Below are 24529 nucleotides of genomic sequence, written 5' to 3'. Positions count from 1 at the left end.
GATTATTATTTGTTACAGAATATTAGACATATTAATATTAATACTAGTCTAATATTCTGTTACATTTATGTCTCGCCTTTTATGTTATTTTATACGTTTTTATTTATTGAAAATATTTTCAACAAATTACACCTTTATCCGTCAAATAGAAAATATCGATTTGTGGAGAATCTATAACATTCAAACGATGTAAAACAATCATTGTATTACTAAATAGTATAAAAGATAAATGATACCAGAAATCCGTATTTAAGTGCACAAAATCACAAATTGACTCCATGTATGCATTTTGCATGCATTCGCAATATTCTCGTTTCGTATTCTATTGAGTATTTGATACTTTTCGATATCCGATGTGGATGACATTTGAATTTACTCGGCTGTGCTGTTCTCGTTTCGTGTGGAATAAAATTTGAATAAAAATGGAAAGGTATGTGGTCTAAATTAAAAAAAAGAGTTGGTTTTCTTAAATTTTTTCAGTAAATATAAATAGGAAGATTTATATGATTGCGGTGATTCTGTGGTTAATTAACGAGGTTGCAAGAAATAACTTGATTTTTCCATTTATCTGCACATTTTCCAAATCACCACTGCTTGAAATGGTGAAGGAAAACATCACAAGGAAACCCAAATGCCCTCATGCCCACATCTGCTAACCTGTGTTTGGCCAGAATGGTGGATAGCCAGAACACTTATAGGTAGGCCTGTGTCCCGGCAGTGGGATGTTTGTTTAATACCTATTTTTTCTACATGGGTGGATGACACATTTGATTATTATTTTAAAAATCGAATTTTTAATAAATTATTTGGAATTACTTAATGTTTTTAAGTCTCCTCCATAAACTTTACATGTACTGTTTAAAGTTATCAATTGAACCGTTTATTTTTTATTTTTTTTTTTGTGTATACATAGTTGTTCACATGTATTTATTTATAACATTTAAATCTTGACGTTAAATTCAGCTGTGCCTCCTAATTCGCAATCCGTCGTAGACTTTAAAAGCTAATATCCTGTTTATGTTCTGGCAACATTAATCTAAACCCGTTCTACGTCTGGGATTGCACGTTGATGAGATTGGGTCGGCACAATCGAATCTTAATGGATTGAACCGAATAGCGATTTATAACGTTGACTTACGTTCAAAAGCTGAACAAATATTTCGGTTTGGGTTCGTTCTACCAGGGCTTACCCGCTCAACTATGCGTTTTAAAAAGAAGTCCATGGTATTTCAGTGTCTATTGATTAAACACCAACTTCATTTAAATACCGCAGTTTACAGAAAAACATTTTGTAGACTTGAGGCAATCAATGAAACATATTTAATATTTTCATTCCAATGAATATTGAATCAATGAACAAAGGTAAAATGATAAAGTGTTTTCAATAAAAAATATACGTCAACATGATATTTTTTAATTGTTTCAAATTTCAAATTCAATCTATTCTATTTCAATTTCACTGAAATAAACAAAGCACAAAGTAATTTATCTCTTTTGTATACGTCATAGACAAGACTGTGAAAATTCTATTGTTTGTACAAAAACGAAAAGCAGAGTGGTATTTAAGTACAAATTCTATGTACATATGCAAGTTCACGTTCCACACTCAGGGCTACCGACACTTACGTGCAAAAAAAAGCATGTTTAGGTGCACATGGGTCCATAGTGCATAGTATGCTTATAAAAACGAGCCTTTTGCGTGGAAACGTATACTTATTATAACGTATTTAATATTATGACATCTATTAAAAAAGTTATTATACAATTAGTTGGTGTCGATTGTTCTTTACGATTATTTTCAAATATTAAACCTATTTAATTCTAAGGTTACAAATTTAATATCCATTAGAATATTAATTAATATCGCAATTTATATTCATTGCATTTGTATAATTAGAATTCAATGAACTAGAGATTTGCACACTATGTACTATGTGTGTTCTAAAATGTTTAGAATTTTGCTAAAATAATGAGAATACTGCAAAATTCGCAACCCTGTATATACTAAGTCTGCTTTAACACTTTAACGTTTCGGTTTCAAAACCTTTTAATGCATACATATAAAAGCGAAACAGCTGTTTAATCTCTATCCTTTATATACTAGCTGCGCCCCGCGGTTTCACCCGCGTAGGTCCGTATCTCGTAGGAATATTGGGATAAATAGTTGCTTTATGTTATTCCAGTTGTCCAACTATCCACCTACCAAATTTCATTGCAATCGGTTCAGTAGTTTTGCGTGTAAGTGTAACAAACACACACACATCCTTACAAACTTTCTCATTTATAATACTCGTATTAGTAGGATAGGATAGTATGATTAAATGAATTATTTTGGGATATTGGAGTATTGAATATGAAATAGTACAGTCATAGTCTTAAAAATGTATACCCATAAGACCTTTTCTTAAATATCCAGTAATTGTATTAAAAATTCTATTATCAAAGTGACCTAAACAAATCCTCTTTGTTTTCTCTGTATTTTTAACACAAAGGCATATAAATAAATACAACCATCAATATCTTCAAATTACCTTACAATCTATTGCAGTAATCACTCTAGTGCCCTGTTTTACTGCAGTTTTATTTCTTCCAGAGGCCATTACTGGAGGGAGTTAATCGTTGCGATAGGAACGCTGAAAGTAAATTGGGTTTTATGTGCCGTATTAGTTTCGTAGTTTTAATCAAACGGCCATTTTATGTTATTTTGCTTCTTATGTTAGTTGAAATCATTAGCTCTATTTTTAGACATATGCATTTTTAATATTTTAAAGTTTAAGGTTGTAATTCAGTTTTAAATGTTTTATAATCTAAAAAGTAAACTGTTAAAATATTGGAAATAATTTAGGTCTCTGGAATGACCAGAGCTTAAAACCATTGGCTGTTTATGTTAGATCGAATAATGAATGTTTATTTCATTTCTAGAATGTTTATTCTGTTTAAGAAATGTCGTTATTTAGTTTCACAAAATATTCTCGGACTGTTATAAATATTTACTGTCTAGGAAATAATTGAAATCTCTGAGATGACCGGAGAATAGAAACATGGCTGGATTATGAAATTTTGAAATACGGAGCATAGCGTCGGGCTACGGAATTATGAGAAACGGTTAATATTCCAGAGTTGTTTAAAATGTTATTAAATATTTATTAACACGTAAGTAAATTTTAATAACTCTGCTCGTTTCTTTATTTAATTAATATAAGTACCTGTAGTTTTCTTTGAAAATTTTAACGCAACGTACCTTAGTATTTTTCTCTTAATTAGAAGAGCTTGTACGATACAAACAAAACTGTATTAGCATAGATATAAGGAACCTTAGTGCCTAATGAAATTAGAGGGTAGGTAAAGAAAAATTCTCATCTACCATAAAGAGTAGAAACATCATCATTCGTTAATAAATAATTGTTTCGTCGAATAAAACCTCATTACTGTCAGCAAAATGTTTTATGGCGTATCTCTAACAAATTCTATACTATTTGAATGAATGAGAATAGTTTTCAATAACCTCAGTACAAATGCGTCTGTTACCTGTGACAAATTGTTCCTCCCAATAGACAAATCGAGCCCTCTCAGATGTGCTCCAATGATTGCTTTTAACTTATTGCTCATTTCTCTTCACTGACTGGCAGGTTTAAATTTTATAATAGATATTAAAACATATCCAAGGTAAACAACCTCTTTTCAATCTAGAAAATTATTGTCCATTCATGTAATTAAAAGATATTCCTTTCTAGTAGAATGTTGTTCGCTCTTTAAAATCGTACAAACAAATCGAGATTATTCGAGATTGTATTAAAACGTACCTTTTTTCTGTAGATTACTCTTTTATCAAACCTTTCCAGTACTTCTTTCAAACTGCATAAAATTCTTAATTAATTAAGTTATTATAAGATAGACAGCAAATAACTTAGGTTTCATTCAGAAAATTATTTTCCGTTTATGTTATTAAAATACTTGCTTCGATAATGGGTACCATACTTTTCTAGTCGAATATCCTTCGCTAAAAACGTACCAAAATCTAAAATAAATAAATAAACTAAATCAGATACTTTTATTTACTTTTGTTTTAAAATCAATTCAGAAAACATTACGTTAAATGTGTATTATTTTAAAACATTCGATTTTTCCACCGTTTTCCATATTTAAGAATTTTGTTAGCTGCCAGCGTTCTATGATCTTTTTTTTATAGAAGAAAGGAGGTGGTATATTATAATTCACAATTAAATTCCAATTATTTATATTTTTTATTTCCTTACCAATAAACATCATTTATGAATGTTTTCAATTTATATTCAGATTAGATTAATTATTATAGAAAAAAACCATGTAATAGAATAAAGTGGTTAACTTTAATGACGTGTAATATTGAATTGAAGTTTAATAATTTTGTGTAGGTATGTCTATACATACTTTGTTAATTATAAATTTCCAAATCAACGGGTTTCTTGTTTCAATTAATACTTCCCGCTTAAATTAGTTAATGTACATTTTGCCATGTAAATACTGTCATATTCATTTGTTTATTCTTCTCTCCCCACTTGTCGAACTGATTTGGTAAATTAATCATCACGCCCTTTGAGGTAGCTCCTTGATTAATTATTATATCTAAATACTATTATGAATAAACACAACACTGATAGGTATCAGGTAATGTAGGTACGTTAAAGTGATTTTTAATTAAAGAAAATCAAGTGATGACCAAATTGTATCTTTTGTTGATGTGTCAGAATTAAAATTGATATTTTAAGTTTGAAAATATGGCTTATTAGAAAATGTCATGTTTATCGCTATAGGTTTAAAATCCTAGCACTGTTTAAGTGTTAGTTTTGTAGTTTAATTTAAAATGGTTTGGATTTAAACATTTTTAAAGAATAGAAATTTTAACGATCATGTCGCAAGATTGGAACCGAAGATAAGATTATAAGGTTTTATACATTTACTTATCTATTCAATATATTATATTAAAAGACATTTTGGGAAAATGATGCGTCCAAATGAAATGAAAACAAGACAACTTCGAAGGAAGAAAATCGATAGGGCAACCCTCATCATGTCTCCAATTAGAACTAACTATAAGTTAGCGTTACGGGTATTCAAAACTAAAGGTATATAAACTATAAACTTTAAATATGTGATCCATCACTATATGACGAAGGATGGTTTGGTGGCTTTCCACATACATTTAATTATATATGAGTTCATCTAGCGCTATTTACACAAATACCTGTGGTATTGGTACTTTTAAAGTCGGATTATGATGTAAGGAGTACGTTTATATTAAAACATGTATAGAAGCATATTATTTTGTATACAATATAAAAATTTGACTTGGCGTGTTCATCACAAATGCAAAAACATGTCTGTATCCGACCCTTCATAATTTTCACGGTTAGCACAAACTACCATCCGAACCCAAAGTATGAAACGGAACCGTATCACTTAGATTTCGCTGTCTGTCTGTCTGTCTGTCTGTCTGTCTGTCTGTCTGTCCGTCTGTCCGTCTGCCTGTCACCACATTGTATCAAATGGACCGTAGTATCAGAGATGATATTTACTGGTTACGTTTTAATGTGTAGAAAAACATAAATCGGATTAGTGAAAATTTTTTTGTATTTGCTCTTTAGTATGCGTTATATATATAGTAGTATTATATGGTATAGGCACATTATTTATCTTATAAAGTTCGTAGAAACATAATGATATAAATAAGGTATACAAATCACTAATAAAATTAGCAATTTACCTCCCTTTTACTATAACTTCTAATCAAGGTAACGTTCTTTATATCACGTTGTTATCGCTACCTACAAAGTGCATATCAAATAGCCGGCCGATAGCAAGTAATGGACGCTCGAGTGCAAAATCTGCTTAGACGGACCGTTTCCGTATAATAATCCTATTACAAGTTGGGGATGCTACAGACGCTTCGGCTACACCTTTGGGGTTCCATGATTGAAAATTAATAAATGTTTATGGCTGATACTACGAACTGGATCTGTTTATTTATATATTTATTTATTATCTGTTAATGTCGTGGTAGAAACTACAGAATACTTTGTTATTTATTCCTTGGTAGTTGAATGAAAATTATGCGGTTTCGACTCTGTTTTTGTCTTACAATGAATGTGTTATGCGCTACTTATTTCTTTCTTCCATCGATTTATTTTAATACGTAGTAGGCAGAAGAACTAAGTTGACTTCTAGAGATTGTAGTATGATTTTATAGAATCATACATATTGTTATAGAACACTAGCTGCGCCCCGCGGTTTCACCCGCATAAGTCCATATTCCGTAGGAATATCGGGGAAGATTTTGCCTTTGCTTTTATGTTATAATATATTATCCCGTTGTCCAGCTATCTACGTACCAAATTTCATTGCAATCGGTTCAGAAGTTTTTGCGTGAAAGAGTAACAAATACACACACATCCTTACAAACTTTCGCATTTATAATATTAGTAGGACAATAGAATGTATTTGTAGACTATTTGTAAACTAAAATTGTCGGTACAGCTTAAAACAATAGATTTCACGTACTGTATAACCTTATTCTTAAAATGAACAAATGTGTACAAATTCTACTCCTCCATTATAATGTATGGAATTTAGTACCTACCCACTAATCGATTTTAATTATACAATAATTTTAATGGTCACATATTCAGAACGATGCTATTGCTTACATAATTTCGTCATGAAAATAATTAATTAATATAGGAGCCGATTTCACCGCTTGTGGATAGCGTCCCTGATAGCCCATCCGACAGTTTCATACATTTTAACTGACATATTATAGGCTAGGCTTGCTAGGCTTTTTTGCTAGATGAGATTTAAATATACCCCGAACATGGCTAACATCTACTATTTCATTCAATTACAAGTTAGTTTAATTTTTTATGATTCTGTATTAATTCTCTATCCCAATATTAAACTATAACTCTATTAAATAGGGCTATTGAACCATCACAAATCATTATGAACCGCTTCAATTATTGAAACTTAGTTAAACAGATTCCATAAATTACACTTGGAGTAATTTACTTACAACATTTTAATAGTACCTACGAGCGATGAATAAACGGGTGCAGCGGATTTTACATAAAAGGGCTTATTATAAAAATGGTTGCCCGTGGTCCATTGTTTATTCCGTTTGAATGATCATAACCCACGCCGTAGATTGTGGTCCTTTGTACGAATACATTTAATTTAATTATTTATGAAATTATAAATAACAAACAGAGATCAAAGTGTAAGAAATAATCTTATTTAAATTGTAGATTATTATGAATTTCATCGCTCTGTTATTCTTTTGGAAGATTTCATGTCAAAGCAGCGTTAAGCAATTTAGAGGTTGAATAGCAATGAAGTTATTTATTTTCATCGTTATTTATCATATCAATTGTTAATTTTTTTCGTTTTTATTCTATTAGAATTTATTTACTTACTAGAGCAAAAAAAAAACTTAAATATCGGATGTAATACTATCAGCGAAACTATATGATTACATCTACATAGTTATATGATTTCCCGAAATAAAAAAGTAATATCAAAAAAGTTTAATACAGTTTATTGTAATCAATAGGAGACAAAATAAATAGCCTAGTAAACTAATATTACAATATGAACGTTGAATTGATTTTGTTGTTTATCCATAGTTCGAAAGCCACTGGTCTAGATTGACAACAAAACTGTACCTACGTCGTATATATTATCAGTTTAGTAAACTGTCATACAAGTTAGTGTTATACAGAAACCACATGACGAAAATCTTAGTAAAAACTTACTTCGTTATTAATATGACAAGCGAAAAGGGTTCCTGATTACAATATGTTGGGAAGGAATAAAGCTATACTTTACTATATCCCTTATCCATAAAATATTACCCAAAACCTTTTTATCTTATCACCGCGCCGCGCTTAACTCACCCCGATTTCATAAACAACAAATTGACACGGAACCCTTTACAATGCATTATTTCCGGCGGTGCGATCTTTTTGCGTTTTGTTTTTCCCATTTTCCAGCAATATCTTCCAATGGCGCCCATCTGTAGTAAATTATCATATTGTATTTTGCTGAACTGGTTTTTTATTGACGCTATTTCATTTGAATTTAATAAGGGAGAGAGAGATTGTTGTCTATATTTACTAAACGTACGAGAGGTGTGTGAGTTTCATTCTTTGTTTGGGTTCAGTGTTCATTTATAAATTGTCGGTATTATTAGGAAAATTTGCAAACGTTTCTTACATTTTCCTGAATGTTTGTATAATTTTAAAAGAAATTAAATCAATTGTTCAATGAAAAAGGTTTCAAAATTTCTCATTTATACAGCATTTTAACAGTATAAAACTAAAACTTAAATTTTAACTGGTTTATTGACTCAATTCTAATTCTTCACCCGTGATACATATATAACCTATAGCCTTCCTCAATAAATGGGCTATCTAACACTGAAAGAATTTTTCAAATCGCAATAGTAGTTTTTGAGTGCGCTCAAACAAACTCCTCAGCTTTATTATATTAGTATAGATTTCTTGCATACAATACGTTACAGTAATTTTTTAGTTATTAGAAAATAAAGTAGTTATCTGTTTTCAATTGTATATTATAATATCTATATTCGAAGTACAGAGGCTAAGTTAGTTTAGCTTGTTATAAAGTTTGGTAACAATGTTCTGTTTAAATAATAAGTAATAAGCTCTAATAATATTATGGCAATCTTATATTTTAAATTTATTGGAACACAATTTCTGATTCCTTAGTATCAAGTATTGAAATACATTTTTATTGATTGATTAAACAAATGGTTGATTAAACAACAGTATTTTATATAAAACTATAGTTTATATAGGATAAAATTCTGATTACTGAAGTGTAGGTAATTATTAGTTTTATGAATCATGTACTATGTAATTCAACTCGCATAACTTGAAGTTAATAGAAGAACATTATAAAAATTACATAATACTTAATGTGCATTTAATAATGTCATAGTTATTTAACAATAAAACAAAATTAGTTAGAAGTGTAACAAATACTAAAAAATTTTGCTAGTATTTATTACACGTCTAATAGCTTTTATTTTAATTAACAATCAAAATATATTTCGTAATATAAAGAACTGCGTTAAAACCACGTCGGTTTTTTAAGATGTTTAATTTTATCTGTTGACTGTTATTATCGTGACGTGAAATTGGAAGAAGAGAAATTTAGGCTAACAGCCAAAAATTCCTTACATACGCATTACTGGGTAATAAACGCCTAATAGCCCATTACGAAGTTTTTATGCCACGAACTTTTTGAATCGGAAGCTGTTACTCCGATATAATTAAAATATTATGTCAACTCGGGCGTGATTGCTGTTTTATTGCAGTTTTTTTTATTATATTGTAGTTTAAAACAAAATAAAACGATTTTATCTAATCGTGTATTTGTAGTAAATTTTTTAATGTTATATGGATATTTTTTTTTGTAAATGATTTGTTATCTGAGGTAAAATTATCTACTTTTTAATTAAATTTATATTTTTATGACAAGACAATATACATATCGTTTAAGTAATGCTGCATACTAAAAAATGTTTATTAAAACACTGGTAATTAACATTAATTACGTCCATTAAATATTAAATTTTAGTATTTTCTTGTGTTTGATTTTACGCGAGTATTATACATTTAGAAATTAAAAACTTTTTAACAGGTTATCTATATTACATTATATCTCCCCGTGACAACGCTCGCTGTAAAGTGTTCGAAACGTCGGGTTAATAAGATAATGAATAAATCGCATTTAAAATCCGTTAATTTTTTTTAAATTTCTAAATGTTAAATTTTACTCAAAAGATGTTGACATAATTTCTATGTTTTGTTTGAAATGACTTATACATACCTACATTTTACAATTTATATAGCCATTACACACGTACTTAAATCAAGACCCACACAATACTTCAAATTAATTTGAAAAAGGAGTCATTACGAATTACCCTTTCATTCTTTTTGAAATAAGTTTGTTAAAAATCACTATCTAACTCTATTTTATGACGCCGCATACTTCTTTCAACGGTCGTCGTAAAATAATTTATGACAAGGCCGTAATCCAAATTGGATCAGCGGGAAGTAATTGCTTTAATTTGGAGAAAATACGGTGCGTATCACCGTAACAAAATGTCCTACAGTAAAAATGTATGCGAAATTGGAAAACCGGGGGTGGTATTATGAAGTTCGCAATTTATGAGTACCAATCCTTAGACTGCACCTGGTACTGCGCAAAGTTCTCAGAAGAGATTTAAAGGACAATGCCACGGTATATAGTTTTTAATAACAGAAGAGAGAGAATATTGTAAATACTTACCGAGAAATCCAATGTAAGCATAAGACAAACTCAGTGTAGGTTTACCAAGAGTTAGAATTGAATAAAGTTTATCCTCGTAATTTTCATGACACTATTGCAAAATCGTCATAAACAAATTATGATTCAGCATTCGATGTAGCATATTGTCCCAAAGGAGAGCTTTGTCAGCCTTGCTATTTGCATTCGTCGTTAGACAGGGCAGCCGTGCTCGACGGCAAATATGATGTTACGGTAAAGTCTGCATGTGTTGTGTGCCCTCGACATGATAAAGATGATTGATGTCTAACGTTATCGTAGTAAATGTTAAACACCGTTAGACTAATCAATTCAAGAAATTCTCAATAGGTGCCTACATACGTACCTCGATACGATCCGATGGACAAAGGATAGTAAATATGCAAATATTTGGGTAGGTGACCCACGAGCAAGATTTTTCTAATTCGGTAGTAATATCATAATTAAATGTGCTAATAAAAACCATTTTTAAAAACAATTAAGTAGTTATAGCTGTTACAAAAATATGGTACCGATGGTAGGTGCGAGTAGGTACCGAATTAATTGAATTTTCCTCTGCAACTCAAACTAACCGCCAATCAACGGAAACAAGTTGTCGTGACATGTAATAACCGCTTGTTCGACGAGCTTGCACATGCTCTCGTAAAATTATTAATTTTTCAACATAACACTTGTTTTTCATGTAATTTTGCTGATATTAGATTGCAACATGTATGTATGATAGTACCTTGTAAACTAAATCATTACTACACTTAATTAATAATATATACGTACTTATTAATAGATATATTTTCCTACGCAATACTTGGAAGCTTATTATTTATTTAAGCCTTAAGGTCTACAAATCAATAAGTAAACATTTCGAAGAATCTATTAAATTTGAGAAAATTCTCGAACAAAGTGTTTTATCAAATATGGAAAGAACCAGCAAAATTTCTGGAATAAATAAAAAAAAAATTAATTGAGAAAAAGTAAGTTGTTAAATTAGGACCTTTTTTACTGGGACTATTGTATTTATTTTTAATTACGAATGTCACTCGAAAGGTCTCGTCTAAAATAAATAACTGATTCCAAAGATGACCATTGTTGTATTTTTAATCGTCTCTTCGTTATCTTTCCAAGTCCCACAGATGGCAAGGACTGTATAATTGTGAGCTTTGTATAGGGTAGCTTGGGTTTCCTCGCAAAAGGGAAGCCTTCGCAAACCGTGAATGAATGGTGGCTTAAATAATTTAGGGCAAGCGAAGAGAATTCGATGAATATTGCATCGTTTTTCCCTTATTCTGTTTTTGCTTCAGGTTATTTTATGTTAAAGACGACAACTGGTCTGGTGGTTCGTCGGATGGTAAGCGCTCAACACCGCCCAAGTACTAATGCGTTGCTGCTTAAAGGTTAACTACAGGACTAAAAGAATCCAATGGTGAAGAGAGTGAAGAGTGAAGAAAAGGACACGGGCCTTCAAGCATTCGCATGTTTTTTTTTTTACTGTAATGCGGTTTCAGGACGAGCTAAGCAAGCGCTGTACTATCCCACTATCTCAGCGTTTTATAAACCATAAAAATTATTTTCCATATTAAAATATCTGCACCTGGTTCCAGTTCAAGAATTACGTACATTCTATTCAGTGTTATAAATGTTAATTTTATTGTTTTGTTTGAATTAATTCATACGAGCCTTTGTTACTTAAGCTAAAAGAAAGATGTTCATAACATGCCATCTAAACGCTAGTAAAAGCTAATCGTCTTGCGTTTATGTCTTGTCATGGGCCTGATTTCCGCTCAGACGAGATGTCCCCGTAAAAATCCCGACAATAGGAGTGGAGAGGGGCTGTTCGGACACCGCTCATTGTTACAAACGTTAAACTGTATTTGTAAATACACGCCGTGATTTTCGGAACAAAAACTCTGCCGCCCATTGTATTATAGAATGCAGCAGTGACCCAAATATATTTACTGAATGCTTCGTGTAATAGTTGCGCTTCATTTTTTACGCTTCGTTTAAAAATTGCTATTATAATGGGATGACAAGCGAAACAGGCACACGCTGAGGCACTTGCCATATAATTTTGTTGGAATAAAGAGCAGAAATTGTATAATTCAATTTTCTGACCTCTCTGCAACCATTAAATTGCTGTATTACACTTAAAAATTACTACTAGCAATTCAAACAATTTTAACAATTTCGAAATTTATAGAGGTATTTCGTATATTATTTACAAGTAACGTTACGAAATAGTGACGTGTTTTAAGCGTAAAACCATGTTCCTCCAGAATCGTGTGTTTCGTTTGAAAAGGCTCTCAATGAGAGACATGCTGTGAATTTTGATAACCTCTACGGGGGTGTGAAATTGCGTTTAGATGTTGCACACAGCAGTGAGGCCTATTCATCCATGTAGGGGCTATCGTACAACATGTTTGACTATTTATTACATGCTCCTTTATATAACTTATTTCTTGTTTGATACACAATACGTTTAAATACAAAGTTTGTTATCTATTAAGTATGTTATGATTGATAATTTTTAATATGCACTTAAGAAATGTGTTTAAATTATTTTTGTTTAATGACCCCAACTATCAAGTATCATAACACATTTAACCTACGTATTTTTTCCGTAACGAAAATCGATCAGTGAAATGATATGTTATATGATTGGCCCGTTCACACACGGACACAGAGTCGTGTAAGAGGGATAATCCACTGTCATTCTACTACAACACCTTTTTTGAGTAAATAAATATATCCTACTATCCTACTAATATTTTAAATGCAAAAGTTTGTAAGAATGTGTGTGTGTTTGTTGCTCTTTCACGCAAAGACTATTGAACCGACTGCAATGAAATTTGGTACGTAGACAGCTGGACAACTGGAATAACATATAGGCAACTTTCTATCCGGATATTCCTACGGGATACGGACTTACGCGGGTGAAACCGCGGGACGCAGCTAGTAATAGATAAACTTAAAAGATATAAACGTCAAACCACGTGTACAGTTCTGCAATTAACAGATAGAAAGATGAAGTGATAAAAAATATTAGCACATGTAAAAACATGGAATTTATCTCGCAAGCAATTTGTAAACAACTACAATAATTATTACTACTAACGTAACATGCTATCGGCGGGTTATAATTATTTTATCGAAGATCGCATAGATACGGTTATTTGCATGTGCGATTAATTTTTTACGTGATTATTAATGTGCATGGCTTTTGCTTGGGCTTATAGAAAAGGTACGATACAAATAATTCTTAAAATAGTTTTTCCTTGCAATGATGTCTCTATAGTAGCTAATGTTTTATTTATAGAATTGTTATGTTTTGTTACGGTCCCTTCCAATCTAAGTATTTTCTGGAATGTTAATGTTGAGAATGATGTTATTGAGAATTGTCTTAGCATTTTTTATTCACGTCCAAATGTGTTATCACACTTCTCACTAATATTATACATGTGAATAATTAATACTAATGTTATACATGTTTGTTTGTTTGGATGTTCGTCCGTCAATTTAGTATACAAACAGGGTATGAGCTGACTTGGGTGATAGGATACTTTTTATCCCGATTAAATGCTCCCTTGGGATAAAACAGGAATCTTGATATTCAATAATCACACCGAAACACGCCGCGGGCGGAAACTAGTCAATCATAAAAATATTATTTCGGCATGACACTAAATGACCGTTTTTTGCTAGTTCGTAATTTAAATTCAGGATTTGTGATCGATAAAATTTGCTGAAATGAGGCATTGGATTGGGTCATTCAATTATAAGATAACAGTAGTTATCCTAATAATAATGTAATTTCTTTACGTTGCTAGTTTTGTCCACAGTACAAATAGGCATTTCAAAATAAAGGCACAGACAGACATGCTGGTATTATGCTGGATGTAGTTCGTAATTGCATCAAGTTAATTCGGCAGATAGCTTTGTGCCCTCAGAGGGAGTGAGCTGATTGGATATGGACATTGGATAAAGGACTTATTGTATTTGCTTTATACAGATATTGGATATGTTTGGAATATGTCGTGTTCTATTAAATTATTTATTCGAAATTCAAAATGATCAAATACATTCCAGGAATTCGAATCCATGGAATGTATTTTAATCGATAATGGAATGATTATTTTTGGATGATGATTGTTACTGAGACGGATTAAATATTAGATATTTATTTATATAATTGAAAAATTAGAAAAATAAATTAAAAATAGAAATGGCATCGGTAAATCCAATGGTTTATTATAATAGCGAGAAATTGAGACAATTAATGTGAGCTATAAGTTATTTATGGAAGCATACGATATGATAATAAATTACGTACCTATTAATCTACTCTGGCATCCATTTTCCATATTGAAAAGTGACTCTAATTTTGAGCTGAATAGCTTTTGTGGAAAGTCCCTCTTTTCATAGTAAGCCAGGTGAATAATTGTGCGTTTTGATAAGGTTTCTCAGTGATATAATAAATACAGGAGCTTGAATGCTTTCATAGCGTTAATATCGAGGTCCTTGTGTTCGGTATTATATAGAATCAGGACTTCAGATTTGATAGTCAAGCAACACAAATATTTTATTAGAAGACTCACGCAAAGCAAGTGAAATTTGAGGCTTCAATTTATTAAAGGAATTATATTCCTATATCCAACATATTTTTATTAACTTAGTTAAACTACGAACATGATAATACAGTAAGATCATTAATATAGTGATTTTATTTAGGAAAAATCAATAACTAACAGCAGATAACTAGGTATATATAAAACAAACTTTGCTATTTTGTCGGTGAATAATTCAAACTCAAACTCAAAATATATCCTTTTAGAAGCACTTTGATTAAAATATGACATCATAGATTAAGAAAACATTTCAACGTTAATTATATAATACACATTTTCTTATTAATTTCGTGATTTATGAATCAAGTTTAGGCGAGTCTGTCCACACAAGAAGCACCAGCTCAGCAAATAAAAGCCTCGACGTCATCGGCGTACTTAAAAGTTATACACGCATAAAAAATACAGTTAAAACCCTCCTTTTGATTAAAGTCCGTTAATAAAGCACAAAATGAAACGTTTATTTTTACTTAAACCCTAGAGAATCGCTCGAAGAAATCAATACAACAAGATTAAAAAACCTCCTTATTGTAGCGCAGTATTGTGTAAGATAGATTTAGTTCCTGCTTATCAACCTAGATAGCTAGATATTGATCAGTAAAAACTGTCTTAAATACCGCTCAATAGAGTTTTAATCGATGAAACAATTATCAAAAAAATTACCTTAAAATTAAATAAATAAAATTACCATACATCCAATATTTCAAAGCTGTTATTTTAGAATTTATTCAAGGTTCACAACTATTTACTAATATTTTAATAGCAGAAGCTGAAATTATTGTAGAAAATGTTTCGCTCAGGTAGCTATAATATACAGCACTATACCCCGAGGATTACAAGGTAAGCCACCCAATAATGAGACAAAGGTTATTGCCCTTGCTGGGGGTGCAGGTTAAAATGAAAGCGGGACTAAACAGCTTCAGTACCAATATTATTAACGCGAAATTATATAAACGAGAGATTAAAATAATGCGAAGATAGTGCAACCTTGATACATTATTTTTATTCCATTTAAAACCACTCAAAATGGAAAAATAATTGATATTATTGCTATAAGCGCTATCCACTCATCTATTTGAAGTGGTGCCACAAACAATACATGCCAACGAACATAGAACCTCCTCCTTTTCGTGATTGGAAGTCGGTTAATTTTTTTTTAACTGCTTTTAACAGAATCTGATATCGTGTTTAAGATATGAATAAACCGCAACTAAAAGATCCGAAATGCTATCTCACCAACACTTTCTAATCTATGTCCAATCTAATAAAACCAGATACAAAATACTATTTCATATTATATTAGGAACACATCTGCAATGCTACTATTTGTTTTAAAGCTTACTTCCTATGTTGTTATAATTATGAAGATAAATGTGCTAATATATAATATTTATGATATACACACGAATACTCTTAGGCTCTTGTGCTTCTAGTGCTTTTTATCCTGCTTATGCATAACAACTCACACGTCATATAATTTGGTCATATCATTTGGTAATAGGAAAGCTTAGGCAAAGGGAACTCAATAACAATATCATTATTTTAATGCTTATTTTCTTTTCTATTAGACGCTCGTCCCGGCTCTGCCCGGATATCAAGATTCCAGTTTTATCCCAAGAGAGCATTTAATCGGGATAAAAAGTATCCTCTCACCCAAGTCAGCTCATATTCTGTCTATGTACCAAATTTCATCAAAATCCGTTTAGTAGTTTCAGCGTGATTGACGGACAAACATCCAAGCAAACAAACTTTCATGTTTATAATATAAGTGTTTTAATAATATCGACTGTGTTGAAGTGCATAACTATGACTCGAATCCTTAAGAAGACAGTTTTTTTTTAATATTTCTAAATCAGGATGAAAGTCTGAAATGTTTTCGTTAATGTTTGCCTTAAAACTCTCAATACTTAGCCTTTGGGCTTAACTTCTGAGCGCGCGCAAATTGAAGTTTTATTAAAGTTTGGGTACATTTAAATAGATTTTATAGAAACGCTACCATATAAATATTTCGACTCATTTTTAATAACTTGTTGGAGGTTAACCTTACAATACTGAAGCAAGAAAACAATTTAAAAATTATAATCGATATAAAAACTATACACCGCAATTATGTTTCTTATCTTGTGAATAATATATACAATTTAAATACATAGTGGAAAATTTACACAAATATCTATAAAAATTTTATAATCGATATAAAATCTGATTCAGCGTATGTCCATTAAAATACGTACCGAGAATAATCACACTGTTATCGACTGAATCGAGTTCTAAACATAATATTTATGGTTTCACTCGAGTGCATATTAATATAATACATGGATTATATGTGGATTTATTTGACGCTACACTATCGTTTGTTGAATAAAACAAATGCTCCCGAACACGTAGACGGGGTCCCTTTATTATGAAGAGGATTTATATAGAGCTGTTTCTACATTATTGAAATCATCTTTCAATGTAAATATAGATAATTTTGTATAAGCCATAATTGATCTCGAAATATTATATTTTCTTCAAACGCACTCAGGCAATCAGATAAAGAGAGAAAAAATTACTAACCATTGTTTTGCGGTCTATAAAACATCTATAGATATTGCAATTGTTAGGCAGACTTCTATTTAAAAATGTTTAATATATAAATGGTCTGATATTGTTTTATTACATGTAAAGACAAAAACCAGTAACTATTAGTTTAATAAATTCGTATTAAGTATATTTCAACTAAGTAAAGTGTACTATTTATGTATATCGACATATGTCTAGCGAAAGACGATTAGGTACGTGTTCATTTTAAAAAAAATTATGTATTAATATTTTTTATTAAAGATAACACTTTTTTTAAGGCAATACATTATATCAATCAATTTATTAGACTAAACTCATAACTTTGTAATTCATTTATATCGTAGGACTTAACATTAAATATTCGTTGTAACATCTTCATGTAGATTTAAGCGCCAAGTAAATGTGGAAGCAAATAGCGTATCGTAGACTTTGTCTCGGCTCCAGACCATCTATCATTCAGGCACGACTATATTTATTCCGAGGGACTCCCGAGACGTGAATATTGAGATATAGTTGACACTTCAACGTTGTTATATGTTGCTATTACGGGCTTGGACAATATAGGTAATTGATTACGAATGATTATCAATAGGTTCAGTTTGTTATTTCAATTTTGAAATACTTTTAAGACAAAATGTACATACAAAATGGTAATTGAATTAACTTAAGATATGTGATGTTATCGTATTTTTCTTTATATATTTTTTTTTTGTAGCTGAGTTTTATATTATCATACTTACGTTTATTTCTTTCTTACTTCTTTACATCCATAATATTTAGGTCAAGGCGTAGATAATGATGTATCTAGTTAACACGACAATGTTAGATATATAAGGGTGTAGGTAAGTTCATCATTGTCCGAGTTTTAAATTATATTCTTTATTTATTTAATGTTTAAATATACAGTGAGTAAAGTTCTTCTTGTTCATCTTGTTTTGCAGTGTTAGCAATGACACTGTAGCATTGTTTAAATTTTACAAAAAAAATATATTTTTACATCTAGTACTAGCAGTGACTTCATACACGCTAATATAACTTTTACATTGTGAAGTGATTGAGATAAATTAATCACGTATTGTGATAAATACATAGAATTTGCGCCCGAATCGTTGCTGATTATAAAGCTTTTCAGCCTATCCTGACGTTAACTTAGTACCTAATATTCTTAAGACTTTTGTGTGAAACAAAATTTGACATATATTTTTCAAATAAAATTCATAACTAAGATCTCATGAACACTTTTAACTGAACTCGTTCCACGTATTAAATAACTCCGTAAAATAGTCAAGCAAGCGCTGTCACAATATTTACCTTCAACGTTAGCTGATATATAACGTAAAAATAAATAAAACTAAAAACATTTTACAAGCGTTTACTCGCAATATCTGAACAAAGGGTAGGAGACGAAAATTCCTAAACGATACTCAAAGGAACTCGCAAGTTGCAACCTCTAACAGATGCCAAGAGCTTTTGACGAGAGAGCTTGTCGCTCGTTGTATGCCACTTTAATCACCTGTTCTTTGGAGGGACTACGGTACATTGTGTGCGTATCACGTTAATTTTATCGTAATTGTAAAAGGTAACTGCAGTTTACAACGATTTAAAATTGCTTCATCCTCTCTAACAGTCTTTGTCGGTTTTCAAAGGGAATCGTTGAAATGTGGTCAGTGATTATTTTTTAGACTATTATTTAAAAAAAAACCATTTGTTTTAGCCTTAAAATCTCTTCTTGAAATAAATATGTATTGGCAAAAAGAATTGTACACATCCTTAATGATGTAGGTATGTTTAAAATAACTGTAATTAAAAAATTTACTAAATATTCGTTTAATATGCGAGTATGTAATATATATTAATATATGAGTATTTTTTCAAGAAGATATGTAATGAAAAATAAGCAGTGTATCGAAATAACTATGCGGATCGTACTCCGTACAACTTTGTACCAAAACCGAACTTCGTAATAGAATAATGTTATGTAACCATAGTCGGGTAGTCTACATAAATTTCACCTTCTGTTGTCATGTATACATTTTAGAATTCTTTACACTACGGGGTTTTACCACACGATTGCGGGAGATGTAGGTATATACATAAGTAGTATTTTATTGTAGAACTAGCTGTTGCCCGCAGCTTCGCCCGTGTTATCAAAATTCGTTTTCATGGTACAAACTTTCATTCCGTATTTTATCTTTGGGGATAGCATTTATGAAAATTATAGCGGATGCCTGCATCATAGTGGCTATCTGCATGCCATTTCAGCCAGATTGGCCCAGCATTTTAGGCTGTGCGTCGATAAATCAGTCTGTCCTTTGCGTTTTTATATTAAAAATTATTGGTCGTAGACACTGGTGAAATATACGTAAGGGTTATGTGCCTTTGTACTTTATAGTTCTAGGAATATGCAATAGTAATAATAACATAAATTGACAATATAACATAAATATATTAAAGTTTTGCACTTTCTAGCCTCGAAGCTCGCTCTTTGGTTGAAGGTCGATCGCCTTAATCACCAAGACATCACCACTCACATAGACTGGAGATATAAAAAGATTTTTCTCTCCGTATCTCGCGAACAAAGCCTCTATCTAAAGCTCTTATATGTATCGCTTTGTATCACGTTAGAAACGACGTGTCGGGCGTTTCATTTTATATCACACTCATCCTTATTCTATATTCAAATTTAAATCTTGTCACTTCAAAAAAAAAAAAACAATGATAAATCACACGTATGTTATGGAAAAAAGAAGCAATATACTATATAGTATTATTATAAATGTAAATGGTATTATTTATTTATCACATAATGCTTCTATTGTGGGAATCGAGGACGCTTCGGCACGAATTGGGCCAGCTCGCACCGGGGAAGTACCACACCCCCACAGAAAACCGGCGTGAAATAGTGGCATGCCACTGTGTTTCGTAAGGTGAGTGGAGGAGCCGGAGGCCCGTTTTCCTTTTCCTCACCCGTCCTAGCCATTCCTTCTTTCCAGTCGTTAATCCTTTCCTTTTCCCTTACCCCATAAAAGCGGGCAGCGCATTCACAGAGGTACTACCTTTGCGAATGTTTATGGGCGGTGGTGATCGCTTACCATCAGGCGAACCACCAGCTCAGCTGCCCGCTATGACATAAAAAAAATTTAAAACAAATAATTTACGACATAAACAAAGTTAAACAATCGGAATAAAGATTATAGCCGATGCGTGGGCTTTTTCATTTTATTCAACAAACTTAACTTCGAATCTGAACAGATTCGGTAAACATATTAAGATAAAACAATGTTCCCGTTTTACATTTATATGGACATTTGCGTTTGCTTTAGTTAATTAAAAGCAATAAAATCTGAAGTAGGTATACAAAAAAGATATAAATATTTTTCCGTTAATAGATGATTCTAATTGATAACGAATTGTTCATTAAATTAATTACGATGTAATTAATATATGCTGTGGTTTATTTTACGATGGTAAATTACTCTGTTATTAAATCCCTAACTTCATTTCATGAACTACATATATAAGTTATTAAACGTGACAAGTACATATGTAGACTTAAAAAAAGAAACACAATATTTAAAACTAACGTCGACAATTTTTGATAAAAGGAAAACTTTTTGCTTACTTGATATTATACATAAATATTAATAACATATATTTTAAATGAGATTCAAACTCTAATTTTTTTAATAATATATGGATGCTTTAGTATTGATGTCTTTAGATGACACTCACTAAAAGCTTTCCTTGTATTTAAAAGCTTTACCTTTTAATAATTCATTATGTCCATAGCAATTAGGGATGTAATTATTGTCTGCTACATTGACACACACAGGTACAAAATCAGATATCTTATATGGGTATTGAATTGAAATATCAAGCATCTAAAAGCTATAGATAGTTATGCAATATACAACAATTCAGTTAAAGGCTATAGGCTAATTAATTACCTAAGGGATAAAAAAATAGAAGTAAGACAATCTTTATAAAATTAAAGGCAATTGGCGGCCTTACAAAATAGATTTTTGTATACGGTTTCAAAAAGTAAAGGGTATGACAACAGAGGTGTATAACAAAAACATAGAATGATATGTGACAGTCTAGACAGACTCGGGAATGAGAATGAATGATATATCGTATCGTATGCGTCCCGCTTTAATGAACGACTTTTTTCAGTTGAAACTTTAATTTACCGCTATGTATGTGTAAAGATTAATAAAACAAGAGGAATGTTTTACTTGCATAATATCGTATAAGAAATATCTTCGTAGAATAATAAATTACATACAAGCTTAACCAAATCTAATCTTATCTGTTTTCGCTTATCTCCCTGTGCGGTAAAGTTTTGCAATTCGGCGCGGTAATGCAGGTTTTGCGGTATCTGTTATATCCAGATATGTTACAATTAGTCGATATCTATCATAGAAGCTTTCATCTATAAAACATTTTCATGATGATTTCTTTTTTGTTGAGGCTAATGCTATAATTTAGTTATTTCTCTAATATCGATTTTAATATTCAATTCGTTCATCTTTATTAAAAAAATCGGTTATGTTTTGCTTAGATAAAATATACATAATATAAATACAATAGTTTTTATTGTAGTAATTCATTGTATTTCAGTACTATCAAAATATTACTAGATGGCGGTATTAACTCCCGTAATATATTGTTTTAACAAACAGTCCCTAGATGGCGTTCTTGCAAAAGCGCCATCTATGAATATTATTTTCAATGCTGACTTCATGCTTGTTTTATTGATAATTTTACCACGTACAATGTATAGATGGCACTTTTATCAAATTTCTATTTCATTTAACAATGGGCAATAATTTTATAATCTACTATATAAAAATAAGTCGGGTTTTCCTTCCTGACGCTATAACTCCAGAACGCACGAACCGATTTCCACGGTTTTGCATTCGTTGGAAAGGTCTCGGGCGCCGTGAGGTTTATGGCAAAGAAAATTCAGGAAAAATTTCAACAGAAAACCAACGCCAAGCCACTTTTTTTAAATAAGATTTTATCTTCTAAATTATAAATTATAGGATAGGACATATTATAACTATGTCTTATTATAATAAACAAGTAATTCGAAGTTATTTTGTACACAATTGCACTAAAATACATAATATTTAGTAAAATATTTTCAACAGTACTATGAAACAATAGAAAACAGATATGACATGAATATTGTAAATGGAATACAAATTGAAACAAAAAAAATTAACTCCGCCATGACAGTGTGTTCACACTGCCGTGACCAGGATTCGAACCTGGGTTACTACGGCCACAACGTAGGGTCCTAACCACTAGACGATCACGGCTATCGGAGCGATGGCTAATCGAGTGAAAAATTGTAAGACTAGTAACTGTAACTGAACGCAGAACTATTTAAATTGGAATTATTGTCACTATTTAGATAACTAGGTGTCCGTCCGCGGCTTTGCCAGCGTCGCAAATTGTAAAGTTAGACTAGAAAGGATTTCACCGCATTTAAAGCGTTTTCGTAGGATCTCTCTACTAAATATAAACAAAATCGACTTAGTCGTTCCTGTGATTAGCGCGTTCAAGCAAACAAGTAATTTCTTCCGTTTTATGTATTGAGTATAGATAATATTATGCTCTTATTGGTTACTTCAATGTATAATGCAAGTACATTTCTCATAATAAAAATCTGTCGTGTGTTACGTTTACAGTATTGTGTCAGTGAACTAACTCATTTTAAAATCAAGTCAGGTTTTGATGAAATTTCTACTTTTTAGAGTGGGTTCCCGGATGATTAAGATTTACAAACAGATTGCGCATCTAAACGAAGACTTATGCTATAGAAGGTGTACTAACTGTTCCAATTCTTATATTTATTTATCTGATTAGACAAGTATTCAATTTACCGTTAAATTCTCGATAGAAATGTGTCCCGTCATGGTCGAAGTATTGTTCAATATGCCTTATAGATACCTATACAAATAAACTAAAACTAAAGTAGACAAAAATCAAGGTAAATGGCCACTGGCCAGTGTGAATAAATACTTACCTATAGACATTGACAATAACAATAAATAAGGTTCCTGTGTAAACGATTTTTTAATGAACCGTGCTAATATTATAATTGCGTTTGCGTTAGTAACTTTATATGAATGTCTGTTACGATTTCTTCAGTATTGTCATAAGTTAGTTTAATTAGTTAGTTAGCTTGTTCTAATAAAAAATTAAAAATATTACAATACGCTTCTGTTTATTGTAAGGTTTCTATTTTGCAAAACAAGGTATATTACTTGAAATAAAATAAATGAATAAATATTTAATACTTTAAATAAGTTTATCGGTATGATTAGGTCTTCAGCAAAGTACTATTATATGTAATACTTTTACCATTATTAAATAATCCTACTATTGTTATAAATGCGAAAGTTTGTAAGGATGTGTGTGTGTGTGTTTGTTGCTCTTTCACGCAAAAACTACAGAACCGATTGCAATAAAATTTGGTACGTAGACAGCTGGTCAACTGGAATAACATATAGGCAACGTTTTATCCTTATATTCATACGGGATACGGACTTACGCGGGTGAAACCGCGGGGCGCAGCTAGTATTTGATATATGTTTCGCTAGAACTGGACAATAAACCTACTATTCTAGAACCTAAGATGGTTCATATAACTAAATATATTCATACCAAAACTAAACGACTCATCAATGTTTACATTTTAGCTTTTTAAGCAACAACATTTAATACTAGCTGTTGGCCCCGGCTTTGCTTGTGATGCATATATAGCCTATGTCACTCGGAGAAGTAGCAGCTTTCTAATGATTGAAGAATTTTTGAAATTGGTCCAGTAGTTTTTGAGTTTATCCATTGCAAATAAACATCTTTCATAAAACATAATTCTTCCTCTTTATAATATCAGTGCTTATAAGAATGATCATATTTTTATATTATTGGGATAAATATTTATTGAATACACAAACGTAGGGTTATTA

At 31.1% G+C, this 24529-nt stretch overlaps 1 protein-coding gene and 1 non-coding gene across 3 annotated transcripts in view; one reads left to right on the top strand and one right to left on the bottom strand.

The window, feature by feature from the left end:
* Positions 1-24529, top strand: part of LOC119840379 (centaurin-gamma-1A) — a 105534-nt gene that overhangs the window by 32342 nt on the left and 48663 nt on the right. The window lies entirely within an intron of this gene.
* Positions 22802-22873, bottom strand: Trnah-gug. The gene has a single exon. It is a non-coding gene; the product is annotated as a tRNA-His (tRNA).

The sequence above is a fragment of the Zerene cesonia genome, chromosome 6, assembly GCF_012273895.1.
Source record: "Zerene cesonia ecotype Mississippi chromosome 6, Zerene_cesonia_1.1, whole genome shotgun sequence".
NCBI classification, from domain to species: Eukaryota; Metazoa; Arthropoda; class Insecta; order Lepidoptera; family Pieridae; genus Zerene; species Zerene cesonia.
This window is presented reverse-complemented; position numbering and strand designations above follow the sequence as displayed.